This window comes from Jaculus jaculus, chromosome 14, assembly GCF_020740685.1.
Source record: "Jaculus jaculus isolate mJacJac1 chromosome 14, mJacJac1.mat.Y.cur, whole genome shotgun sequence".
NCBI lineage: Eukaryota > Metazoa > Chordata > Mammalia > Rodentia > Dipodidae > Jaculus > Jaculus jaculus.
The window spans coordinates 34,873,256-34,899,953 of NC_059115.1; the positions used below are offsets into that span (position 1 = coordinate 34,873,256).

Consider the following 26,698-nt stretch of genomic DNA (forward strand, 5'->3'; position numbering starts at 1 on the left):
TAGAAGCTTGCAGACCAGCTAGCCTAGTAAAGATGACCATGAACATGAAATATGAGAGATTCTGGATGTGGAAAAAGTGAGGACTGACTCTACACACACACACACACACACACACACACACACACACACACACACACACAGAGAGAGAGAGAGAGAGAGAGAGAGAGAGAGAGAGAGAGAGAGAGAGAGAGAGAGAGAGAGAGAAAGCAAAAAAATTAGAAATGAAAAAATGTGGATGGTGTTTCTGAGGATGACATGCAGTATTTTCCTCTGACTTCCATATGCACACACACCAACATAAACATATTCATGTGTCCACAAATATGACTGGAAGACAATTCCCAGAGACACCTAGCATCTCAGTCTTCCACATCTATTATCTTTTTATAGTCAGCACTGATGGTACAAGAAATAACCCTAGGTCCTTTCAGAATTTACACTTGAGCAAAATAAGATTAAATATGCCCAGCATGTTTTACCAAGTAAACAGAGAGAATTCATATGACTTTTAGTACAAGAAGAATTTTGACCATGAGGAATGAAACAAACACTGTTTAGCAGGTAAACCCCAAGTCAGCTAGAAAATTCAATAAACCTTGAGCACCTGGCTTGCCTCTCTCACCGCTTAATCACAGCGTTACTGAAATAAGTTGGATTGAATGTGCTTACTTTTCAGCTGGCTGTTTTGATGCCCTGAAAATACAGTCCAAATGTCAATTTCTATAACAGAGATGGCCATAAAAATAGAATCAATCGGTGGCCTCGTTTGGCCCAGGGGAGTAGGATGTCCGAATGAACTGTGTCATGTATTCAAGCTGGAGTGGAACTGTGTTTCTTATTTTGTGTCTGCATCCCCTGTGACATCTTAAGAGCAAATCTGGGCAATTGCTGCTATTTCCAAATCTTATTTTCTGTTGTGTAAAAACCTGCAAATGACTTCTCACTTCTTAATGTCCTAGGCTTTATGGTATTGATATGTAAAGTCCCAAACATTGGTATCACTTTTGCTAGAAACAGTAATGGATAATGTTCAATATATGATCCAAATCCGTGTGCTGAAATGCTTTATTTTCTTAGTACGCAGAAAGAAATGAAAGTGAGGGAAATAAGTGATCTCAATGGTCTGGAGTGAAGTGCAGACTGAATGAACAAGTACCTCAGAATGCATGGTAAGAAGGGGGCGGCTTGTGTGTCCCGAGTAGGATGCGATTGGGTTTGAGCATAGCTATCTCTGTATCTCTGACATAAGAAAACACCCTCCCAGTATGTTTAGAATGCTCCCCCTTTCCCTAGCATGACATTTTTGGGTTTTCTTGGAAAAAACCTTGGGTTTTCTAAGATGCCCATGTGTGGGGGAACGCATGATGAATTCCTTGGAGGAGAGGCTTATCAGAAATGAAAGAGCTCTGGAAAGATGACAGGTATATAAGAACCTGGGCTAGGGGAGGACTTCTGAATTCCTGCAGCAGATTTGTAAGAGGAGATATAAACAAGAAAAGGAAGTCAAGACAAAGCCATGTTAGGAAGTGAAAGAGGACTAGGAAGCAAATTAATGAAAATAAAAATGCTGAAAATGCAACTCTTGTTTCAGCTCATGTCTCTCTCTGCAGAGGAATCAGTGAATGAGGTTGAGTCAGAGCTCAGGAGTGGGAGTGGGTTCAGAATCCCTGCTCTTCCACTTCTGTGGCTTTCGACAGACCCTTAAACTCTCTGTACTTTGGTTAACCTAAGTATTAAGTAAGAATAACAATAGAACCTTCTAATTCAGTGCTTCAGTGATTACATAAAGTATGTAGTAAAAGGGTACTGAATAAATGTTTAATAACTTCTTGATAACTTCAGTACATGTGAGGTATTCAAATGTTGCCTCCTCTCTCCTTCATCGATTTCCTTTTGTCGGAGACTCAGGCAGAGATATGATGTAGAAATAAATTCTGTTAATTGCAGCATAAGTGCTATTCAAATAATAAGAACAGTGTCACCAGTTTGATGAGTGTAGGTTTGAAACTACAAGGTATCCAGAGAAGTTGACAGTAGCATCATGTGGTTCTGATCTCAATGTCTTAGTTTTGGCCTGTTCTTGCATTCTAACCTTTAACCCATGTTGTATTTCACTTTTAAGGTTTTTTTAGGGGTTGAATTTGCTGTAGACTGTCTTCTACATCCTCACTACAGAAACAGGTGAGCTGAGAGTTATATTTTGTTATAGATGTTAATTCATATTCAGTAGGAAAGTTACTAATCCAGCAGTTGGGTCTGATTTTTTTGTGGATGTCAAGACTCTTCCATCTTTTCTCAATTCTTCTCCCAAGCAAGACTGATTCATTTTGGGGTGTTGAATGGAACCACACACTGAAGGACAGAACTTGGAGGCTCTACCAGGGAGATGAGGGACTCTGAAGTGTGCTAGTTTGGCTCATTCTCCCCGTAATATCCCAGAGCTCTCACTTTGGTTTCTCATCAAAGATTTCTTCCTCTGCCAGCATGAGGACAGAGACTCTAACATAGAGCTGCTACCTATCGTATCGTACCTATCACCTGAGCCTATGCTGCTCTGTGTTAGAGGAAACATCTCACTCTTCTGTGCATTTTTCACTGATAGCTTCGGAGAAGGTATCTTTCATGTGGCTCAGCCTCAGTTTCTATGTGTGAGTTGGAAAGATATATGTTTTGGTCAGATACATACATAGGTTTCTCTTGGGTACCATGCTATTTTTCGTGTTCCTCAGAAGCAAACACCTTATTTCAACTCAGGCATTCCAAAAACATTCCCCTTACTCTGAACAATTATAGATCTAGATCTTTCATCATTCTTACATAACCTTAGTCAACTAGGTTATTGTCTCTACAGTGAGCACAGTATTTCTTTGTTTGTTTGTTTCAGTCATTTGAGTAGTATAGCATGAAATAGCATCTTTAAGCACAGGTCACTGTCACTGAGAGTGTAGCACAGCAAGCCCTGAGATACTGCCTGGAAATGTTCAGTGGCCATATTTAATGTGCTGCAGTCTCTCAGAAGAAGCAGTCACTTAACTGCCTTTAGTAAGTTAATGACTATCTGTTATACTGTCATACCCAAGGAAGTACTTACTGTACAGAGAGCAGCTAGATTTTAGTTAATAAAGCTGAAGTGATTCTTTTAAAAGAAAATATTCTGAATATCTTATTTACTTCTTCAAAGATGTCAAAGAAGCTGGGCCGTGTGGTGCATGACTGCAACCACTACTACTCGGGAGGCTGAGACAGGAGACAAGTTCAAGACCAGCCTGGGAGGTGCCAGACTTCAAGGCAAGCCTAGGTGACCTGATAAGATCCCATCTCAAAATAAAACAGCCAAAAGAAGGCTGAAGATAATTGCTTGCCTAGCACACACAAGGCTATAGGTTCAACCTTCAGTACTGAAAAAAAAAAACAAAACAAAACAAAGAAAGCACTTAATAATATTTTGTTATTTCTTTTGCTTAAAGAAATTCTTGATTCAGTAAATGTATTGTTTCTTTTCTCTAGCAAAGAACTTTGTTTAAAGAAGCAATTTTCTTTCAAGCATGTATTAAAATTTCTCACATAAAACAAACACAAAAACCTACTGGATAAACCAACAAGAAAAATACAGAGTAGAAGCTGCCAGGTTGACAACAAAAAAGACAAATTTAAAACATATTTGGCAGTTAAACAGGGGCCAGAAACCAATGGGCAGAATAAATAATTTTCATTAATAATTAAACACTTCAGTTATCTAAATATGAACACTTACATAATGAATTTGTAAGATTTATGAGCATAGCCTTTAGAAAGTCAAAATAGGTGGCTTATTGAGTGGGGAGAAATATTAGAATTCATTCTCTCACCTTAAACAAATTTTGATCAAGTTGTTTTTGTAACAAAATGGAATATGTCATGGTGGAGGCAAGACTATGCTAGTTTCAGGTGATTTTGTGTGTGTGTGTGTGTGTGTGTGTGTGTGTGTGTGTGTGTGTGTGTTTGGGGGGTATTTAAGTTCTTGAATAGGAAGTATGATCAAAAGACAGTTGTCTAGTCACAGTAACCTGCATGTGAAGAGCACAAGAAGAGAGGGAGGTAAAGGCAGTGAGCGGAATGATGCAGCTGAAAGCCAACCTTCGCCAACAGGAGCAAGAGAGTGTGCTTTCCTGGGGTTCAGATGCGGTACAACCCTGCTGACATCTTCACATCATATTTCACTCTTCAGCTCTGCATGTGGTTTGTCATTCTTTGGTAAGATCCTAAGTAACTAATATAGGTGAAGAATACACATTTAAAGTTTTAGCTGTATTAAGTTTTTCATGATCCTTCTCTAAGACACCTCTGCAGCCTCTGGTAACCACCATTCTTAACTTCCTTCAGCAAGACTAACTATTCTACATGCTACATACATATGAGTGAGAATGATCATGGAGCACTTGTCTTTTTCGGCCTATCAGTTTTACTTACCATAGTGATCTCCATGACAAGCACTACGTTGTCATAAATATCAGGTACAAAGTCATACTTAGACAGGTATAAAAGTTCTAGTGTGCTACTGTATATTAGGGTAACTATAACAACAATGTCCTCTATATTTTAAAAAGCTGCAAGACATGATTTTGAAAGCTTTCATTGTAAATGTAAATACATGATAAATGTTTAAAGAAATCAGTATGTATAATCTTATTTACACATATGTGCATGTATTAAAGCAAAATGCCTCATTAATTTGTACAATGTTTGCCTCATTATCATAGAAACTTTAAAAAATAAAAAAAAAGTTTTAAAAAGGAAGCTGTCCTATGAAGTATTATAACTGCAATAAGATGTAAACAGGAGAAAATCATTTCTTTATCTCTTTCTCTCAAATAAATAAATAAAAATAAAAAAATATTAAAAGTCTCAACTAGAATGAACTTCAATGAAATAAGAGGCTCCAGGGAACTGTTGTGGTAAAATTACTGGATTTTTGTGACACTGAAGAATAAACTGGAGCAGCCCAATGTGGTGGCACACACCTTTAATCCCAGCACTCCTGAGGTTGAGATAGGAGGATCTCTGTGAGTTTGAGGCCAAACTGAGACTACATAGTGAATTCCAGGTCAGCCTAGGTTAGAGCGATACCATATCTCGAAAAACCAGAAAAGAAAAACCACAAATAAAAGGAAGAAAAAGGAGGAAAGATGAGCAAGAGAGAAAGGAAAGGAGATAGACAGTTAAGCTAGAATAGCATTTTTGCTGAGCTTAGTTAGGGTTATTTATCCTCTCTCCAGTTTGGTGCTCTAACACAATGTCATAGGACCCACGGTTGTAGTATAGCCAGTAAATAGTGTTGAGTATGAACATTTTGTAAGTACTGTTTCATGTCCTATTACATATAAAACGAGAAAATTACACTTAAGTTTTCTGTCTGTTATAGACATGGAGTCCTGGTGATGTCACACTGCCAGTTTCCCAGATGGTAAAGTAAGAAGTCAAGAAAGTCCTTCCCGGGTCATCTTCCTCTCACTGCTCTCGGCTCAGGGATCAAAGCACTGCCCATCAGCAGAGGAAAGTTCTCTTTCAGGATCTCTAAACCAGAGGCTGAGGAGTCATGTGAAAGCCCAGGTCATGTTAGGGTAACAACAGTGCCTGACGTAACCCAGTCACTAATGGAAAATCATGAGACATCCTTGTGAGTCTGCCTGGTTATTTATTGAGGAGGTCAGGCTGGTGTAGCAATAGTACAAAACTAACTAGTGAACTTAGTGCTTTTTCTCAGTGGCTGACTTCTGTAACTTAGATCTTAAATGTCACCCACAGGTTGGTATGTTAAGAACCTTATACTCCAAGATGACACTACTTGCACATGGTAAGTTTTAAGAGGTAGAGCCTAGTAGGAGATGTTTAGGTCATTGAGGGTATGATGTTAAAGGAGGCAAGAGAGCCTTGTCCTTTCCATATTTTATTTCACTTCCTGGTAGTGAGTTAGGCAGTTTTATGATGCAAAGGGCACTTGCCTTATTGTGGGAATATCTAATCCAAACTACCAACCCTAACTATATTCTATTTCTTATCCTACCCTTATGATTTTATACAAATGTACCTTTCTTCACCACTAAAACATAACCAAGGCATGGGCAAGAATGCAGTAGTCATACCTAATACTTTGGACCCTATGACTAAAGAAGGATTGATAGAAGGAAAGAAGACAACCACAGAAACATAGTACATGTGAAAGATAGTCATTGGCCTGTGGAGGACAAAAGCAGTATTACAGCTGTAGGCATCTTAGGGAAAGTCCTTAAAAAGCATATCTCAGTAGAGTTCTAAAACAGGAAGGACAGCAGTTCTTGGCACAGAGGATTACATTCTGCAAGGTAAATATTGTTGACCAGGAATGTAATATATTGCCAGGAGGAGTTGGAGACATAGGAAAGCAGGGATAGACCCTACAGAGGATTTGTCCTCTCTGCTGGTTATCTATGTAGACGTATCCCACACGATCTAAGCCAAGTGGGAGCTGAATGAGGAAAGGGGCCTAGATTATCTAGTACGCATGGCTCACCCAGCCAAGACTGGGGCCTACCTTTCCTCTACTTTACCATTACTTAGGTAGAAATTGCTTGGCCAGCAGAATTCAATCAAGCCTCAAACTTGTCCTCCAGCTCTGTCTCTGAGCAGCATCCTGCTTTACTCCTTGTGGCACAAAAATGGCAAAGTTCCAGGAATGTGAGTGACAAGGCAAAATAAGGCACTGTGAAATTACCTACAATGAAAATGACTGGTACTATGTAGCAATTACTGGGTTTGTGAGTGACAGGGTTGTACTCTGTGAAATCTTTTGCTATGACACAAATGAATCCTGTGGAGTTTTCAAGTGTGAGAGTTTGGGTTATTTTTAATTAACATAGACTTAGATCGTTAGTATTATATGTTCTTTTACCCTGATAATGAATCTGATCATAGATATCTAATGCATTTTTTTGTTATTTGCTAAAAATCTTAAAGAAAGCAGTAGTAGAATTATTAAACTCGTAAAGTAGGACTTTTTTGAAAATTTTATTTTTTCTCAATTTTTAAAAACATTTTCCATGATTATAAAAACTATCCCATGGTAATACCCTCCCTCCCCTTTTCCCCTTTGAAATTCCATTCTCCATCATATCTCCTCCCCATCACAATAAGTCTCTCTTTTATTTTGAAGTCATGATCTTTTCCTCCTCTTATTATGGTCTTGTGTAGGTATTGCCAGGTACTACGAGGTCATGGATATCCAGGCCATTTTGTGTCTGGAGGGAGCATGTTGTAAGGAGCCCTACCCTTCCTTTGGCTCTTACATTCTTTCCTCCACCTCTTCTGCATTAGACCCTGAGCCTTGGAAGGTGTGATCGAGATGTTACTCAGTACTCTAGGCACTTCTTTCCAGCACCATGATACCTTCTGAGTCATCCCAAGGTCACTGCCATCCGAAAAGAGAAGATTCTCTACCCAAAGTGAGAGTAGCATTAATATAAGGGCGTGAATATTAAGAGAAGTGCTTACTGGGCAGTTTCATAAGCATAGTGTATGCACTTATCCAGACATCAGCAGATGTTACAACCTTAGGTCTCATGACTGTTTTAATTTTTCAGTATCAGGGATGTATTCCCTCCCTTGGAGCAGGCCTCCAGTCCAATTGGAGGGCAGTTGTTTTCCACCATGACAGACTTGCCACTATTGCACCCATTGGTTCATTTGGCCTGGCTGGCCAATTATAAGGCTTGCAGTGTCCACTGTTGAATATCTTCACTGGTGGTATCTCTTTCTGCCATTGAACTGCATGTAGAATGGCTTCTTCCAGCATTCTGTCAGCTGGTCTACATGGGGGAGGTTATCAGCTCAGTTCCAGCAATATTTCTCAGTGGCCTTGCAGCCCAAGTATGTGGAGTCTTCAACAATAGGGTCTTACCATTGATTCCTGGTGGGAAACCAAGGGCTTCAGCAATGGCCTATAATGTTTTGGGGGCATCAGGGACCTCCCTGGCCAAAACTCACTGGAAGGTATCCCATCCCTGGCACTGAAAATTTTCTAGCAATGATCTATAGCTCCTGAGTGTTCCATTGAAAAGTAGGACTTTTTTTTTTTTTTTATAAAAGTGTACTTACAAATAGCATATGGTGCATATATACTTGCAAGCATGTACAAATAATCCCAGGCAGTGTGTTATCATTTAGGTTGCATGGCTCCCTTCCCTTGGCTGTCTGACTTCTAGAAGCACACAGGTTATAGGGCAGAAGGGAGCTTGATTCAGGCAGGGATTAATCCATACCCCAAGACTCCAGGGTGGTGGTCTAGGGCGGATCCATAAGAGCCTGATGGTCTGACTCTAGACATACAACTACTATCTTTGGTGAAGGTCAGAAATTATGGGGGAGGAATTCTGTTCCCATCCTTGTAATCTGAGTTCCTCCAAAGCATTACAAAGATTTTGAGCCAGTGGTTTTCTTTTTTCCCCCCTTAAGTTAGAGCTGCTTTTTGAAAACCAATGGTGTCCAATTTGTTTGGAAGCTCATATGAATCCTGCTTGAAACATAAAGGCAAAACAGCAAAGTAGGCAGCTTGTTGAGACATGCCTAGAGAGGCTGGGGATCCCACTGGGCTACTTGTACTGCTTACACCCTCATCTACTTCCGGATGAATTCTTGTCATTTTTAAGCCAAAATTGGCAAACTATATGCACATACACAATTTGGAGGTTGTATGTACTTTATATATTTTATATAAATTAAGTTTAATGTATCTTTTTTTTTCCAATGGAAAGAAATTCCAACCTCATCAAAAGGTAATCTCCATTTCCCTTGAGTTCACATGAAACTGAAGTGAGCTGGGGAATTTTATATCGCCTTAGTATGTTGGGGTGTCATATGGCTTTAATAATTGGTTACCACCTCCACTGTCACCCTCAAAATCTCCTTCCTACATCCTATGTCCTTTATTCCAGGAGATAATTTCATTTTTTTCTCAGGAATGGAAGTCCCAGCTTGCTCTCTATACTCTCTTAACTTCATGTTCTTGTGTCTGTGAAGTCAATTTTCTGCTCCCTAGCTCTTATCCCTTCCTTTCCCAATACTCCCATGTTCTTCTGGATTTCTAATTCCTAGTCATAACTTGGTACTGTGACCAATGGTCACTTCTCCCTGGCAATCTTAATCAGAAATATGTCCCTTCTCTTCTCTGCCTCCTGGAACTGTTTCTGCATAACTAGGCATCTTGCTACATTTTGGATTTATTTCTACATCTACTTACTCTCTGTACTTATTTTCACTGTATTCTTAATATCCATGTTAAATCATACCAAATTAATCCATTTTTATATACCCGAAAGCATACATTTGAACATTAAGTGCTTTTGAAAGGAAGCAAAACCTATAAACCAACATGTAGATAAATATTTTCACAATTGAAATGGAACAATTAAAAATGATACCAGAGATATGAAGCAAATAAAATGACAACAAGTAAACTTGTTACATTCTGTAAAATCCTGTAATTAAATAAAAAAATTAGCCCAGATGAGCATGCCTAAAGTTTCTGGGTTTATAGCACTTCATGTACAAATCTCAGAATTTGGAGTCAGTGAAGAGTTTGCTTTATACAGCATGGGAAAGAAGGAAAATGAAACTTTGTCAGTGATCTGCCCTATGGTGGTGCCATAGAGACTGAGATGTCAAGATAGAAGTTAAATTATAAATGGTTCAAACCTGAAGCAAATAGCACAGAGCCCCTCAGCAAACAATGCTCCCTTGACATGGCTGTGGGTCAGAGCTGGAGTGCTCCTATGGAATTATAACAGATCAAAAGAAGCCTGGAATTTCTGGGACAGTTATAAGTGACTGGTTTGTGGAAATGCCTTGGAGGCATGTGGCTTAAGTGGTTTTAGAATTTCTTGTGGCCTTAAATGCGCCACCATTTACTGGTGCTTTATAAACAATATTCTCATTTTCCATTAGATGGCTTATTTGGGGGACTGAATAGATAGCTTAGTATTTAAGGTGTTTGCCAGTAAAGCCAAAGGACCCAGGGTTGATTCCTTGGTACCCACCTAAGGCTCTGTCCTATGCACTTTTTCTATTGCTACTTTTCATCACTATTTTGTCCCTGTTGAAAGTCCCATTGCAGAGGTGCCCTTAAATTCGTGTTTCTAATAAGTCCGCAGGCCTGGATGATGCTTCAAAGCTCAGGCTTTCAGGGGAAAATCTTTACATTAGAGACTAGGTCTCACCTCTGGTTGTCATTATTTGTGTTTAATTTACAACACCAGGCACCTCATCATAGATCAATTCCACAGACTCCTGAAGTCTGAGGTCCAGTTATGAATGCATGGTAACAAAGGAATAGTGAGTGCTGAGAACCACCGAGACAGTTTCCATATTTCACCTGGTGATTATCTTGCCATTAGACTCCAACGTTGGGTTAATTTTGGCATTAGACTTTTTATTAGTCTCTTCTTTTTAAAAATGTCATCATGACATTTTAAAAACAAAAGTGTCTTTTGTACTCTGAGACTATTCTAATGATGATAAGCTACATCCCTCCTCCTCTCAATTATTCAAGAGCCAACATGCTGTTAGCAATTAGATGATGATCTGTAGTCTGTAATTGAGATCAGTGTATAAGACGGTGGAAATGGGGCTTGAATATTTTAATAATTATACTTTTATTACTTTAGGTGCTTTAAACCATTGTAAGTACAATACTTAAAACATCTCGTATGTGTTATTCTAGGCCATATTGGTAGGTTTTTGTCTGAAAGTGATAGAAATAACTTTTGCATCACAAGAGCCAATTGAATTATGATAACTTATCATATTCACAATTTAATATAATTATACAAGGCCTCTGTAAAGTTAAAGAGCTTATGTCCAGTGGACTCACATCTTCCATGAGGATTACGTTTTCAAGTAAATATGCTTGTAAAGTCTGCTCTGGAGGGTGCTCCTGGAGTGAGTAGGCTAGAGCTCACAGTTTCTTCCCCACCTCCCATTGCTCTAGCCCTGCTACCCATGCTGCTGTCTTGGGGCTGCATGGACCCTGTGGGAATGCTGCTCAGACAGGCATGTTGCTATACCCTACTCCTACTAACTGACCTGCCCCTGGGACCCAACAATTGGATCTCCTGCTCTTGAGGGTTCCTGCATGGAATGAGTAGGAGAGAGCTCCCAGTTTCTTCCCCATCTCCCAGTTCTCTGGTCTTGGTACACTGCTACTGCCTTGGGATGGCATGGTCCCTGTGTGTATGCTGCAGAAGCAGGCCTTTTTCTCTGGCTTCCTGATTGGCTGGTCCCTTCATCTCCAAATTCCTGTTTTCTTAAGCTAGAGGGTATACAGGCCACTGTTGGAGCTGGCATCTTGCCACTGGCTCTCTAGGTTCCTGGCTCCTGGTTCTCCAACCCCTGGGTCTGCTGTGCTGAAGAGTATGTGAAAGTGGAGTGGGCCAGAGCTTCCAGTTCCTCAGGTACCTTTGCTATGCTTACATTCTCTACGATCTGTACATCTGTGGTTATAACCCAATCCTACCCCAATCCATTTCACATTTACAATAGATCACCCATTAAAGATCCTACAAGGATTGCTTTTTTCCTCCTCAGTTCCTCAATAAAATATGATTTTCCTGGAGCAGGGTAGACCACAATGCAAAATAAATAAATAAATAAATAAAATCAGAAAACTAAGAGATCTCCACCAGGGATGCCTTGTCCCACAATGGAAGCTATCAATGAAATCATTGAGAAACAATATAAATTGAACTCCAAAATGAAAACAAAACAACCACTGAGACTCTGATAAAAGGAATTGCTGACCTGGAAGCAAAGAATCAAAAAAACCAACAATCACATTAATGAAATTAAGCAGAATTGTCTCTTAGAGCACTGAGGACTTGTCACCAGGAATAATTTAATTGAAGAAAACCAGAGAAACCCCAAAAGAGATATAAATGACTTGAAGATGAATCAATAAATAGAGGATCTCAATTACCAGCTGATTAAGATTAATGAAGAAATGTTCAAATGTGAGAATGAATTCCAGGAACCATCAAGAAAATCAGACCTTGAACTGAAATTATACCTCAAAAAAGAGATGGTCATGATGCAAAATAACACAACAGAAAACAAAAATCAAATAGAGGTTCTAAAAAAATCTCTAGAACCCCTCACTAACAGAGTCATTCATGTGTAAGACAGAACCTTAGACTTAGAAGACAAGACAGAAGAAATTGATTGGAGGGGGAGTCTAAAGCATGCAAACAGAATATGAAAGAACAGTGAGATACCCTAACATGACTAACATCTGGATCATAACAGAAGGAGACAAAATCCAGGCCAGAGACATAGAGAATATATTAGACAAAATTATTGAAGAAAAATTTTCCCAATCTCTCAAAAGAGAGACCCATCAAGGTAAAAAAGCTTTCGGAACACCAAACAGACAGGACCAAAGAAGAAACTTTCCAAGGCACATCATAGTTAAAACTCTTACCAATGAAAACAGAGAGAGTGCTAACTCACTACATAAAGAGTCATTTCTATCAGAATTACCTCAGATTTCTCAATAGAAGTCCCAAAAGCCAGAAGGGACTGGAACAGAACACTTTGAAGTTTAAAAATATATGACTTTCATCTCAAACTACTGTACCCAACAAAAGTATCCCTCATAATAGATGGTGAAAGGAAAACTTTGCATGAGAAAAGTCAGGTCTGTAAATATATGAACATAAAACCAGACTTACAGAGAATACGTCAAGGAATTTCCACATGAAAACCAATCTCAAGAGCCTACAAGAAGAATAACACAATAATCAAAACTAGAGCAGGCTCAAAAAGTACAAAACCCAAGAAAGCACCAAACCTCACAAAGCACTCCATCATGGCAAGGATTAAATTGAACCTCACAGTTATAACTTTAAATATCAACAGCCTTAACTCATCTATCAAAAGACATGAGTTAACAGGGTAGATCAGAAAAAATGGACCCTTCTAACTGTTTTCTTCAAGAATCCCACTTAATCACTAAAGACAGACACCTCCTTAGGGTGAAAGTATGAGAAATGATATTCCAAGCAAATGGAAATAAGAAATAAGCATGTATTAATATCTGATCAAGTAGACTTTAAATCAAAAGTAATCAAAAAGGACAAAGAAGGCCACTTGTTAATCATCAAGGGATTGAACCAAAATTTGGACATCATAGTCATAAATTTATATTTACCAAACACACAGTGCACCACAGTTTATTAAACAAAACCTACTTCACAACAAAAGAGAAATAAACACCAACATCATCATAGTCAGAGACTTCAACCTTCCATTGTCATCAGTAGATAAATCAGCCAAACACAAAATCACCAGGGAAATAATAGAGCTCAATAACACCAAACATCAACACTAGGCCTAACAGAAACCTCAGAACTTTTCACCCCAATTCTTCAGAATACACATTCTTCTCAGCCACCCAAGAAACCTTCTAGAAAATAGATCATATATTAGGCCATAAAGCATACCTCAATAAATTCAGGAAAACTGACATAACTTCATGTATCATATCAGATCACAATTCTTTAAAGCTAGAAATTAATATCAAGAGACACATTAGGACCTCTACCAGTTCCTGGGCTGAACAACACACTTTTAAACAATGAATGGCTTGTGGATGAAATCAAGAAAGAAATTGTAAAATTGCTAGAATTGAATGATAATGAAAATACTACCTACCAAATATTATGAAGGCAGTCCTAAGGGGAAAATGCATAGCACAAAATGTCTTCATAACAAAGACAGAGAAATCCCAAATTAATGGCCTATCCATTTACCTAAATGCACTGGACAAACAAAAAAAACCCAATCTTAGAGCAGAAATTAATGAATGGCAAACTAAGAAAACTATTTAGAACAATGATGATATGAAGAGCTGGTTCTTTGAAAATATAAAGAAGATTGATGAATCCTTGGCCAGTTTGATCAAGCAAAAAAAAAATATATATATATATATATATAGAAGTCTCAAATTAACAAAGTTAGAAATGAAAAGGGAGAGATCACAACAGACATCAATGAAATTGGAAGAATCATCAGGGCATGCTTCCAAAACCTCTACCACAACAAATTGGAAAATATGGAAGAAATGGATGAATCCCTAGATACATACGACCTACCAAAACTAAACTCAGAACATTAATCTAAACAAACCTATAACATTCATTGGGATTGAAAAGGTAATCAAAAATATCTCCAAAATGAAAAGTCCAGCATCAGTTGGCTTTTGGCAAAATTCTATCAAACTTTTATTAAAGAACTAAAACTGATTTTTCATAACCTGGAGAACAGGCAATCCTCCCCAACTTGATCATACCAAAACCAGACAGAAATGCATAATGAAAAGAAAAATATAGGCCTATATACTTGATGAAATTAGATTCAATGATCTTAAAAATGTACTCACAAATTGAATTCAATAACACATCAAGAAAACAACAACAATAAAAGCACTGTCCATGTTGATCAAGCAGGATTCATCTCAGGGAAGCAGGGATGGTTCAACGTATAGAAATCTGTCAACAAAATTACCACAAAAATAAACTTAATTACAAAAAACACATGAACTTTTGAATAGACGCAGAGAAGGCCTTTGACAAAATGCAACAACACTTCATGATCAAAACACTAGAGAATGGGCATGGGTGGTTTATATGTCAACACAATAAAAGTTATATATAAAGCACCTAAAGTCAAAATGATACCAAATGGCAAAAGACTCAAGGAATTCCCATTGAGATTAAGAACAAAACTGAGGTGACCACTCTCATCATAGCTCTTCAACATAGTACTAGAATTCTTAGTCCAAGCAATCATACAGTAGAAAAAATAAAAGGGAAACAAATTGGAAAGGAAGAAGACTAATTAGCCCCATTTGCAGATGACATATTCTATACATAAGTGTACTGAATGTCTCCATCTTAAACTTTGTAAATTTGATTAATCCCTTCAACAAAGTGGCAGAATACAAAATCAACACATAAAAATCAGTAGTCTTTCTATATGCAAAGAACAGATATACAGAGAAAGAAATCAGTGAGACTATTCAATTTCCAGTAGCCAAAAATACCTTGGAATAGCATTGGATGTGAAAGACCTATGTAAATAAAACAATACAAAACAAAACTCATGAAAGAAACTGAGGAAGAGTTGAGAAGATGGAAAGATGTCCCATGTTCCTGGATAAGTAGAATTAATATTGTGAAAATGGCAATTATACCAAAAGCCATATATAGATTAAATGCAATGCCAAATTTCAGCATCACACTTCACAGAGCTAGAAATAAAGATCTCACATATGATCTCACAGTTCATATGGGACAGAAGAAGGCCTCATATATCCAAACAGATCCTCAGCAAAAGAAGTACCTGTGAACATATCCAGCCTAAAGCTAAAGGGGACCCAGGCAGCATAGTTCCACTGGCCTCTTGCCCTGTTACCCCTGCACATGCGTGACCTCAGGCAGGCTCCATCTGCTGGCCCCATGAGCTCAGGCTCCATCTGCCATGTGCACCCTGCCCATCTGCCCATGTAAGCTCAGCCTGCTCTTGCCCATGTGCCTGATTACTGCTGTGGCCACCCACCCATCCATGTGTGAGCTCAGGCCCATTTCACCTGCCCATGTGTGAGTTCAGGCTCACTCTACCCATCCGCCCATGCCAGCTCAGTCCCAATCCCCCATCTGCATTGCTGGCTGCCTGCCCATCTGTCCACCTGAAGTGGTCTGCCGAGTGAGAGCTCAGACTGCTTTGGTAGCCCGCCACAAGAACACTGAGGCTGATCTGCCCACACAACTATGAGATTCCACCTTACCCCAGTAAGGATAGCAAACATCAAAAAATCAAATGAAAATAAATGCTGGTGAGGATGTGGAGAAAAAGGAACCCTCATCCACTGTTGGTGGGAATGTAAGATGGTACAACCACTTTGGTAAGAAAAATGGAGACTACTAAAAAGGCTGACTATAGAGTTACCAACATTTACAGTTATTCTCTTACTGAGCATGTGCCCTAAAACCTCCAAGCCTCAGTCCAGACAGATTTGCTCAACCAGCTAAGAGCTGGAATCAACCCAGATATCCATCACTAGACAAATGGATAAATAAGATGTGGTATATCTAGACAATGGAATTCTACACAGTAGTAAGAAAAAAAAAAATGACACAATGAAATTTGAAGAAAAATGGTTGAACCTGGAACATATCTTTTTCAGTGAACTTACCCAATCACAGAAAGATAATCACCACATAGTCTCACTCATCTACAGCAGCTAACCTGAATCTACCCAAGATGCCAACATACCCAGCAAAAATCACAAGGACCGGACAATAGGGTGGGTGGGGAGGGAGAGGAGGGCAAAGAAGGGAGTGGGGGACAAAAATCTAGACCCAAACAGCAATGGTACCGTAAAATTCTATATCCTAAAAGGCGTACCAAATGGCTGAACCTTCACCAGGCCCTTAGAGGCAACACATGAGTCACAAGGCACTGGAGAGGGTATGATGAAGACTGACCTTAATCTTCTACAGCTTCCCTCTCTCTTCCTCTTCTCTCTAACTCTTTTATATTACTTTTTTCTTCCTTCTCTTCATGGGCACTGATCTGTAACTGCTAGTACCAGCAGGTGACTATCATCCACAGTGAGCTTTTGATCAGAGAGACCTACCAGGTTTCCTAAAAGAATGACAGATTTCTGTCAGAGTACTTGATAACCCACCAAAGGTTAGTGGTAAGACCCTACTGCTGAGGATGCCATATGTGGTTGACACATAACATGGAGTGACATGGCTGGAAGCTGGAAGAGAGTCAGTCCCCAGACAGTCAGCATGTCTAGTGCCAGAAGGTGCTTCATGGGCGACTGGAGGAAAATGACCAAAATCTGTCCAAGAAACTCATGGTCTAACCTACTTAGCAGCAAATAACCTGTCATGGTGCTCATACAAGTGCCATAGTGGTGCACAGCCATGGTGGAAAACCAACTGCTCTTGATTTGGCTAACTGGTCCACTCAGTGGAACAGAACCCATAGTCGGAGCAGGGAAACGTATCCAAAAATGAGCCCACTCTCCATTATCAAGCTACCATAAGTCGTGGGACACAAGAGGGCTTCTACCTATTAAATTCTCTCTAAAAATTAAGGGTTATTCCATTTGTGTGGTGCTAACTTTAGTCTCCGTTGGAGAATCTGCCTCTCATTTTCAGATAGATGCAGATCCTAAGGAAAAAACAACCCCATTATACCTCAAAAGGGCCCCAGCTGAAACTAAGAATAATTGACAAAATAAGCAAGAGTACTGTTATCTTGGTGAACCTGGTACCAGCACAAGGGTGAAGGAGATTGACACATAGAACAACCAACTCCTAACAAATTAGACATCCAGAGACACAGAGGCTCCAAAGACCTCATCACTGAAGCAGACCTAAAATGAATCCAACATGGCTCAGGGAAATCTGTGGAATAGGGGGTGGAAATAATGTCAGAGTCACACATTGGGTCATGATACACAGAGACCTTTCCTCCTACCCATGTCTGAAACTAACTCCACAATGCATGACCCATATACCTCAATAAGGAGGGGCTAAGGGGAGGGGTGAGGACAGGGAAGAGGCTAACAATGGTACCAACTTGGTTGTATTCACTGAGTACAAAACTAATTAAAATAACAGGGCACACTATCCTTTGCTGTTGTCCATCTCTTGTTGGGCAGTAGGTAATTTCCACTCTTTATTCATTTTCCCCTGTCACTATGGAGCTTCCCCTCCAGAATGTAAGACAAAACAATCCCCCATTTTCCTCCACACAAAAGAAAATGAAACAACCCACTGGGGGAAAAATGGTGTAGGAAGCTGAATAGGGAGTTCTCGGTGGAAGAAATACAAATGGCTAACATAAATTTAAGAAAATGTTAAACATCCTTAAACATCAGGGAAACGCAAATTAAAACCATGATGATGAGATTAAGGATGGCAAGGATTAAAATATCAGCCTGCAACAAATATTGGTGATGTTGGGAAAGACGAACCCTCATTCACTGTTGATGGGAATGCAAACTTGTACAACCACTATGGAAATCAATATGGAGATTCCAGAAAAGGATGAACATAATGCAACCAACAGACCCAATTATTCCCTAACTGGGCATTTACCCTAAGTGCTCCATGCTTTACAACAGAGATATTTGCTCAACCATGTTTATAACTACTCAATTCATTATAGCTAAGAACTGCAATCCATCCAGGTGCCCATCACTGGACAAGTGGATAATGAAATTGTGGTAAATATGCACAACAAAATTTTTAGGAAAATGGATGGACTTAGAGTAGACCATACTCAGTGAACACAGATAATCACAGAAACACAAAAGCCACGTGTTCTCACTCACCTGTGGTTCCTGACCTGAATCAGCTTGAGTTGCTCGCAAACTGAATAGGCAATTTGAGGCCCAGACAATAGGGATGGGAGAATTTTGGAGGAGGGTAGGTGGGAATAAATACAAATCTAAACCCCAAATTAATTGTTTCCATAGAAACCTTTATTCTTTAAGGTAGACTAAAAGATATAACCTCAACAGGAGGATTGGGGGAATGTCTTAAAAGAAGGAAAAAGAGGGTGGGATGATGGATAACCTTAAAAATCTTTGGCTTTGACCTGTAACTCACAGTACCAGAAATAGGTGCTACCCACCCACATTGAGTTGTGTTTGGAGAGATTTACAAGGACCTCAAAACAAGACTGGCTTCTGTCAACACACTTGATTACCTGCCTGAGGCAAAAGCTTAGACAAGATCCTATTGCTGAAGATACCATATGCTGCTGGCAAAGAACATGGAAAGACTTGGCTGGAATGCAGAAGAGTCCCATCTAGTACTGGAAATCACCACATGAGCTACTCCAGGAAAGTGGCCAACAGTGGTGTGAGCAAGCTGAGGTCTAAGCTCCTCAGAAACAACAGCAGCGCAATGGTGGCGCAGTGGTGGGTAACCAGTGGCTTTCTGATTGGCTAAGAGATCCAGTCTGTGGAAAGGAACCTGTATCTGTAACTTGGAAACAGGTCTGAATCCTATGGAGACAAAGATTATGCTTTCAATGTCAAGCTCCCACTAGTTATGCCATATAACTTTCCCTTAATTAACATCTTAATCTATGCTGTCAGATAATCTGTGTGTTTTTGTTTTTCTAGAAGGTTGCAAGACCAGCCCTCACATCTGAGTCAAGTCCCAGGAAAAACCACAGAGGAAGTGGGAAGATGAGCAAGAGTGCTGCTTCCATGGTGAGGCTGACAATGGGCGCCAGGATAAAGGAGGCAAATACCGAGGACACTCAACACACACCAAAGCAGAGAACCAGAGGCTCGTAAGTGCTCACCACTGAAGTAGACTTAGAAACATATCCAGCAAGGCTCAGGGAATTTTGCAGAAGAGGGGACAGAGTCACAGTTTGGGATGTCATGCCCAGAGGCACTGCCATCCCCCAATAACCTACTGCTCCTCCCACAATGCACAGTGGTATTCTCATGGGTAATACCAACAACTCCACTGCGGAGGGGCCCCTACAGAATGGGGGCAGGGACGAAGAAAAAGATGTTACTAACACATGATGTATCCAAACAAAGTATGCTCTTAATTAAGAAAAAGACGCATAGAAATTTGGTGGAGTCTAAATTTTCTTTCAAAGGATCATGCCACGGGCAACTCCCAGGATTCAGAGAGATGCAGCATGTTGGCAACCTCCTGAATCTGCACACATTTTAACAAGATCCTTGGCTGAGGGTTGAACATTAAAACTGAGAAGCATTACCTTAAATTATTCATGAATTGTGGAGGCCCAGGACTTCAGTAGCAGAAGAGTCTAGAATTACATAGTTGGATTCTTTTCTCAGTTTTGTTACGGTTTTATTTTCCCCTTTAGAGAGGAAACCTGGCTCTAAGTTAAGCAAGGGACACAGAAAGAACAACTTTTTTCCTCCCTTCTTTATCTCTTTTCTTTTCATATGGTTCAATTTATGTTAGTGAATATATTGCAGTCCCCTATATTTTACATGCTGCTTGAAAGAATGGGTGATTGTGCCAAGCACTGTGATGTTGTTAAAGATATCACTTAGGGAAAAATATAGTATTTGTCACTATCATGGACCTTAATATCTGTAAGTGTTGCTAACGATGGTGAATGATCCAGGCCTTCCATGAGTGAATGATTCTGAGTTCTGTTCACTATCTGGTTTCCTAATGATTCTAGTATACACTGATCTTCTGTTTGAAACCTATGTCAGCCAATCATGCAACTCTTTGGCCTAAGAAAGAGTTCTATGAGTGAATTTTCTACTATCAGTTTCTCTTCAAACTTTGGTTGCGATCATATAGATGGCATGAAATAAAGGAAACAGAGATAGCTGTTTTCTGAACATCTATATCAATGGTTAAGGGGAATTGACAGTGTTGGAAAAGCAGAACCATCTCTGGGAGAGGGAGAGGTGAGGCAGCACAGGGCATCACTTCTGTTGTTAGGCCAAAGTCTCTCACTCTGGTCCAAACACAAGTATGTGAGGATACTGGTACTTCCGTCCATGTACCTGTCATCAGCAGTGAACAAATAAGTCCCAATTCTTTCCTTGTCTTGTTTCAGGGCTAAAGAGTAGAACAAAGCTTAGTTTCTATTGTTTTTAAAGTGGTTTCTTGGTGGCATCTCCTGCCCTCCTGCTGGGTTACTTTCTGTCCTATTCTATGTTGGAAAACAAAAGTGTTTTTTTTTTTTTTTTTCCATTTCTTAACAGAAACCTATGACATGAGAACTGATCACCTAATCCCATAATCTGAATTTCTACCTTACATATTATCAACACTCACATCCATACCAGCTCTTGGCTGTCCTTAAAATGCTACAACACTGCCTGCGTCCTCTTTAACAATAATGCAAGGCAAATGTGTGGGATTTATGTCTTTAAGTATTTTTCATCAGTGCAGAAGTGGCACTTCCTGGTGGCTGTTATCCTTATACACTGGTTGATGTATACTGATGTTTCATGCTTAATCAGAAATTACAACTTGCTTCCTAATCAAAGGAACAAAGCACACATTATAAGATATCTATGACTAAATCTGTTTATTATTTATGAAGACTATAAAAGCTTAGCAGTCTTCTTCAAAGATAAACACCAGAGCTTGGGAGGAGGAGAAGCCTTCAAGTGCTTAAAATTCCAGCCAAATGGCCACTGCAGAGGTAACTCAACTCAAGCTCCCTGCTCAAATATCTGCTTTTAAACAGTCTTTGAAGATCATTTTTCTCTGTGTGTGTTTCTCCCATTGCAGTTGCAGCTGGGAGCTTGACGCTGCTGCCAGGAGAGCCGCGTGTGTGAGAGGCTGAAGTTCTAGCCTGTGGGCTGTCTCAGAAACTGCAGTGAGGAGGTTGTGGAAGACTTCTGCTAGGAGCGGTAGGACAGTCCAGAGCAGTTAGGAGTGTGTCTCTGTTGAATGCAAGTCACAAGCGTGTTCCTTATCTAAACAGGAGAGAAAGCTGACGAAGCTTCCTGGGTAGGTGTAGGGTAGTCCTGAAGGACTTTCCTAAATACTACTTGGAAAGAGACTAAGTGTTAGCCATACATGCAAGCACATCCTGGGACATTATCTGGTGCCTGCCAACTCACTCAGCTCTGAAGGTATCTGATGACAGAGCACATTTGCATCTCTTTGTTAAAAATAGAAGAGGCAGCAAAAAGTGAAGAGGTTCTCTGACCGCCCCCCCACCCCCCGCAGTGATGCAATATCTGACCCCAAAGCCAGCACTAGCCTTTGAATGGCTATTCAGACAGACAAACCTTACTTTCCCTAGGCTAATCTAGCTGTTTTTAGGCAAGTGAGTTCTTCATTTTAGGAAGTATCCATCTTCATAACAATAAAGTAGGTCATGAACTCTCAATGGCCGTGGTCAAGGGACAGGAGAGCCCCGTGCGCCTTTCAGTGCTGTTGGGAAGAATTCCCTTCAGCTGTAGCAGGGATAACAGGAAGACGCTGTTTCCTTTAGAATGGATTACATGATGTGCCTGTTGTTTTCAACTAGCTGCCTGAGGTTCAGTTCTGAATTGGATCAATTTTACTCCAAATCTTTGCATTTTCAAATTTTGCAAACATATATTGTTTTAGAAAAGTAATGTGCCTATTGTAGAATTTTGTTAGGTGAAATGGAATTACTTTTTCGTTCTTGGTAAGAGAACTCACTGAAAATACTCCCTTTGTTTGATTTTTTTTCAATGCAGCAGCTTGACAAGGGGAATATTGCCATGTTTTCTATCGTCACCACCCACATACTGTTCTGTATCAGTGATCTCTGCAAAGACTCAGTAACTGTGTTCATGGTTAAGTGCTGACCTGGGGCCTGACCTTGGAGTATTTGAAAACTGGGAGTTCACTTTTTCCAAGAGACAGATTTTCATTTTATTTTTTTAAAATAAAATCAAGCTGTGTTTGGAATGTTAGGCTTTCTCCTAGCAACCACTAAGTTTGGAATAGTTGCTTGAGATTTTTCTTACAGATTGCAGCCTACTATCCTTAGCTCTGGAGATGATGAAGTCTGAGAGTGTGTGCAGTTCCTAAGGCAAGGGCCCAGTAGTGTGTGCTGCCCATCTTAGAACCTCCTGCCTGGTTCTGCACTTTATCTTCTCAGTTGTTGCACTCTAAATGTCTCCTTCTCACTACAGGATACTTTCTCAAAGCTTTGACTTGAGCAGAACTAGAGGAAATCACATTTGAATATATATATATATATATATATATATATATATATATATATATATTATTTATTATTTAGGAGGCATACACACACACACACACACACACACACACACACACACACACACACACATATATAGAATGTTGTTTATTTTTTCTTGCCTGTTTCTAGCCTTAACAGCACACACTACTCCTAGCTGGAAGTGACTGCTGAGAAATGTTCAGAAACATTTGGAAGTACGAGTATTTTCAATGAAACTGCAAGGTAGAAGAACTAGCAAAATCTAGTGGGACAAAACCAGTGATTTTGCCAAATATCCTACAATGTTCTAAGCAAAGGAGAAAACAGAAGCAAGCCCTTGTTTTGGCATTGTAGAGGATTCCATTATAGTGTAGTCTACCTCATTCCAAGGATTAGCCAGGTACAGGATATGACACATTCATTTGGCCAAAAGATGGTCTTTCACAAAGAATTTTCCAGCAGCATTAGGGTAGTGAAGTTCTGTATCTAGCTATACTGAGAAATGGACCTACTTCAAGGATACCACACCTTCGGCTTTCTCCTGGGAAACAGGCTGTTGGTTAGAAACCTGACTGAGCATTTCTCTATAATCTACAACTTCCAAGCTGCATGACTTTAGGAAAGCTTGTTAATATCTTCTCACCTCACTTTCTGAAACTGGAATAAGAGCCCAATGGTGCATATCTCCCAAGATTATACAATGCATATAAAGTGCTTGAAGTAGTGGTCACATATATAAAAAAAGTGCCATAAGATGGTATATAAATGTAGGAGCTTATAAATATGACATTTTAAGACCATGCAGGTTTTTTTCTTTGTATCTGTTTTTTATTTATTTTTCTGATGCAAGCCCAACAGACTGGCCTTTTCCTGAGGGAGGGGGAGAAGATTGGCATGCCATGGTCTCCAGCCACTATAATAGAAGTCCAGATGCATGCACCACCTTGTGTACATGTGTAAGCTTGCACTTGCATCACCTTGTGCATCTGGCTTTTGTAGGATGTGGGCAGTCAAGCATGGGTTCTTAAGCTTCACAGGCAAGTGCCTTAACCATCGAGCCATCTCTTCATCTCTCTTCATATCATTTTCTATAATATTTCAGAACATTAACTCCCTAATATTTCTTTGGTTGCTGACAGGATTTAATGATCAGTTTATCAATTTTTTTGTTATAGCTACTCTACATGTTCATAGAAACATAAGAAATCACCTGCCATGCAGCAGTACCTAGGATTAGCCATTCCTAGGATGTAAAAAAGCATATCCGTTTGACTCTTACTGAGAAAAGACAAAGCATTAGCCCACAACACCAGAATCCCCAAGTGGACCAATCATAGGGGAGGTGTGTTTGGAAATGCTTTAGCTGTATCCTCAAATATGTGCTTGCTATTCGGATAAAACCCAGCCTTTCTGCTCTAAGAACTACAGTCTGTTTTAAGGTCAATAAATATAAAACACTGAGAATAGAATATGAAAGATATTAGTGAAATCATCCCTTCTGAGAGAAAACTATTTCTGGCCACCAGATACCAAATTTATCTCTTTTATACAGGATTCATCACCTTTCTTTCTCCTTTTATAAATCAGAACTTGCCACAGTACTGTCCAACATACCTACTTAGTGATAACAGGAATGCTGTGCATCATATCTTTGCCAGTAGGGTGACTACAAACTGTGTGTACCTGCTGAACACTTGAACTTTGACTGGGTCAACTGGAGAACTGCATATTTAATTTAACTTAGTGCTAAATAATTTAAATTTCAGTAGACAGACTAGCTAGCTAGTGGCCACTGTGTAGACTGACCACTATAACACAATTGGTGACAGACATGAGAAAAGATGCTTACAGCAATGTTAGCATGATAACCCATGCTGTGCTAAGCATTTCATACAGCTGAGCTCAGACAATCCCATTAACAACTCTGGGAAAAGGCTTGTAGCATACCTATTTTGATAATGAGAAAATTGATGTAAGCAATGTACCCACCTTACTGTGTAGGCAAGCCCAGCTCATAGCCCAGGGCAGCTATGAATGCAGCTGAACACAAAATTGTAAACTTGCTTAAAACATTATTAGATTTATTTTTTTTTTTGCAATTTAATTTTAACTGAACTTAATGCATGAACTTCACAGATGACAATGCACTGCACTGCTCTGATGGGGGACAATACTGAGAGCATGGGGAGGCACTCAGCACCTGACATCTACAGGCCTATCTGGGACCTCCACAAGGCATGGTTAGTAACAGCGCTGATCACTCTGGATCACTCTGAACATTTTCAATCCCCCATGAAGCAGACCAAGAAGCCCACATGACATTATAAAAACATGTTTTTCTTTCTGGGGACATCAGGGCTAACTAAATGAAGAGCTCTCTTTTGAGTAGCTTGAAAAGATTACAAAAAGATCTGTCAATTCACTTTGCCTGTTAAAATCACTGTGTTCTACTGAGGATAGGGGAAAAAAAAGACATGTTGATATAGCTTCTTACTACATATTGCCATGAAAATGCAGATTTTTCCTGATCCAGTCCTGGGACCCGATAAGTAGCTCCATCTTTAGTTAGTCTGTGACTCCAGTCTGGGCAGCCACTTGCAAGAAGGCCATCCCAGCTTCTCACTGTGCCAGCTCACAGCTAGACATGACTTCCTGGGCACGTGGTAGATGTACTTTTTACTTTTAACTCAGTGTTATATTTATTGTACATGTTAATTACTAGATTATTAGAATTTGGGGGTGAGGGAAAGTTTCCCTAACCTGGATGTACATCAGAATGAGCAGGAAAGCTTCTCCAATGCCTGTGACCTTCAGATGAGCACCAGGTTAGGGGAGCAAATAACTGGAATTAGATGAAAGTATAAACTGAAATGCATTGTAGAAGTTTCTTTCATGGCTAATTTTCTGCCCTAAGTAAGGCTTTTATAATCAATCTTTGGCATTTCCTTAAATAGCTGGCTTACAAACAGGTATTACTAATTTAGTATAAATGTCACTGGCATGGTGATCTTCTTGGATGAGTTTATACCAAAAGTCAGGGAATATGGGCTGTGTTATGAAATTAAATGAAAACTAAGTGTGTTTAAATGCGATTTCTCAGATAGCTCATTTGATAGTGCAGTGAAATTTTGGCTTTAAGGCACCATAGCTTGAGAGATAATCAATACTAAATGGGTTGAAGACAAGACAGGAGATGTATTGATATTTCAATCTGAAAATGCTGTAGGTTCTCCCAGACAAAACTCTGACACAGAAGGATTGCTTGACACTATCAAACTTTATTGGTAATGGAACAGAAAAAAAAAATGTATACAAAAGGTCTGCTAGAAGATGGTCAGGATGTAATCTCCAAAATTCTTTTCTAGAATAGAACAAAAATGTCCAGTCAATTTAGGATGACATAACAAAACTAACAGTTACTATTTGCATGGCTACTGTGTCCTCTTCTATTTGAAATTATTAACCATTACTTAGTCCCTCCAATCACTAAATACTATTGTCCTGTACCAATGAGGAAACTGAGGCATGGAGAGATGATCTTTTCTAAATAGCTACCTTTTTCTTCTTGGCATAGTGACAATTTCACATATTGAGCTATGATTTTTCTCATTGTTTTCCTGTAAATGAGAGTGGGGTGGAGCCCCTATTGACGCTACATTTACTGCTGACCTATCCCAGGATGTACTGGCAATGCAGCATTGATCAGTGCCATAGTGGTTCATAGTGGTTCTCCATATAGCTCACACCCCCGTTTGTTGGCACCTATGCCATTCCTAAGTAAAGCTCCTAGGTGGGGTTCTAGTGAACCCCAGTCTCAAGATGTCCATGGTATAATTTCTCAAATTATTTCAGAACTTTGAGAGCAAGTTGCTGGGATGATGTTAATGGGATCACCCATGCCTAGTCTCTCCTAAGAAGTGCA

The 26,698-nt window shown here is 39.6% G+C and overlaps 1 protein-coding gene and 1 long non-coding RNA gene across 4 annotated transcripts in view; one reads left to right on the top strand and one right to left on the bottom strand.

Moving 5' to 3' along the window:
• Grm7 (glutamate metabotropic receptor 7) overlaps window positions 1–26,698 on the bottom strand; it is a 934,876-nt gene that overhangs the window by 22,820 nt on the left and 885,358 nt on the right. The gene's annotated exons all lie outside the window — the stretch shown is intronic.
• On the top strand, window positions 1,094–3,247 carry LOC123454825. The gene is made up of 3 exons (XR_006633496.1): window positions 1,094–1,169; window positions 2,123–2,181; window positions 3,182–3,247. It is a non-coding gene; the product is annotated as an uncharacterized LOC123454825 (long non-coding RNA).